Here is a 2,131-nt window from a genome sequence, read left to right on the forward strand (position 1 = left end):
CTGTTCTATTTTATTTTTCTTTTCAGGCAGTGGGACCATTTTAATGTATTTATAGTAAACAGAATATTTTTTTCTCTAATGTAAAGTTAGCATAATTGTTTTTGACATTTTTCTCAATTACCATTTAGGGTTACAACACATTTGGGGTTGGGGATTCATCAGAGGAGGAGAAAATGCTTGGGAGTTGAGAGACCAGGGCCCTGCATTAACTTCTTTCTGCGTGAAGATTCAAATCAGTCAACTTAACTACAACAAGCGGAGTCAAAACATAGTTTGCAATGTATTTGTACTCAAGTCACAGACGAGGTATTGTCATACACAGAGATTAAATCATCAGAGAATCCAGCCCAGAAGGATGGTCGGGCACAAGCTAAACGTGAAATGGGCCATGGCTGCCAGCAAGAAACTTTGGGTATCGATTAACACAGATTTGTTCTTGATGTTGGAGCAGCTCAAAGGCGCAGTGGAAAAAAAAACTTGGAAGAATGAGACATCCTCTACCAGTATGGTGCAAAACATTTTGGTGTTCAGGACAGGAAGTCTGGCAGACAGGTCCCAGCAGCACCATCTTCAAGGAGACAACAGAGCCTCTGCCAGCAGAGGAGACAACTTTGGAAACAGTGGAAAATAGCCTCTTAGTTGGCTCCTCCTCGGCTAGCGGCTCGCCACAGGAGGAAGAGGGAGAAAACAAAAATACAGTTCTAAAAAGTTGCTTTCAAATTCTTTAGAAAACTTCTTTGCTGGGGAGAAAAGTGGAACGTTTGTAACAGCTTGGAAAGATCTCGAAGATTATCTAAAGACGCATTCTGATAATAGGCAGCATGAAATGACCATTCAATGATGACCTTAAAGTCATCATTGGAACTCATCCCAAACCCAGAGTGTGTGAACAACCAGTGAAAAGCTTTGGGAGGCGGTATGATGCAAGACAAAGACCAGGTTCAACAGGTGCAGATAGAGATCAGCGCTGGGCTTCGGACATAGATAAGACTTAGTTGTCTGGAAGACTGAAGGCCTCATGTCAGCAATTTTGCCTGCTTCCTCAGGTAATGTGGCCCCCTTACACTCACCGAGGTTCCCATCACAACACTTGATAAAACAAGGCTTAGTCAAGAAACGGCTTGGAGTTCCATGCTGCCGGTCCAGCACGGGTATTTATAGCGATGGCATTATCAAACTGCCTCTCGCCGGTCTCACAGTGGAGTTTAAGTGGGCTAAGGCAAAACTGCATGTGATACTGAACGAGTCTCCAGAAGTGGTGGGGAACAACAATGCATCAACCATGGTGGCAGGTAGCAAATGGAAACCAGCCAATGCCTTTGAGGAGGCAACATCTGCAAAAAAAGAGCAGACTTTGGACGAACAACCAGGCAGCCATCAAGAAACGAAGATACAGTGAAAGATTGCAGGAAGACGGTGGTGGAGGCAACAGGGCGGGCCAAGACAGTCTTATGTGGGAAGCAGGGCCAGTGGACACCGTAGGACGGTGTGGAGGGCAGGAAGATCAGGTGGAAGGAGGTGTAGGTCCTGGAAGCAAAATGTCTGAGCACCAATAAATCTTCTTGACTCTCTTGGTGAAGATTCAGGATGTGCATTATGTTTTTGGCCAGGATCCTTCAAACACATCAAGACGTGCAAGGTTGGCCTCACCCAGGTCCTCAAAAGTCTTGCCACCACTCTGGAAGAGAAGTGAGCAGACATCAACTCTCTGATACCAACAGAGCAGAAGCTGGTGTGTAACACTTAGCAGCCTGTGACTGGGAAATACTCGAGGTCCAGGAGACGTTTAGACCGAACATTAAGACTGAACATAGGGCTATGGCCTCTTCTCTGCGGGAATGTCTTTCTCATTGAACTCTCTATCCCCTCGGAGGACTCTTAGGTTGAGCCTATGAACATAAACACCTGTACTATACCAAACGTACAGCCGAGGCTCCACATACTACTGCTGGAGATGCTCTCATAAATTAACTTTTCTGAAGAGGTGGTCATCCTTCGCCAATTCAAATGTGTCCGTAGGTATGTGCCTGCACACAGAGGATGTCTGTTACAGTTTCTACGCATACATTTTTCAGATTTTCTTTAATGGATGCAAAATCAATTACTCAAAAGCAGTGATTGAATGAAAACA

The sequence above is a fragment of the Fundulus heteroclitus genome, chromosome 8, assembly GCF_011125445.2.
Source record: "Fundulus heteroclitus isolate FHET01 chromosome 8, MU-UCD_Fhet_4.1, whole genome shotgun sequence".
Taxonomy (NCBI): Eukaryota; Metazoa; Chordata; class Actinopteri; order Cyprinodontiformes; family Fundulidae; genus Fundulus; species Fundulus heteroclitus.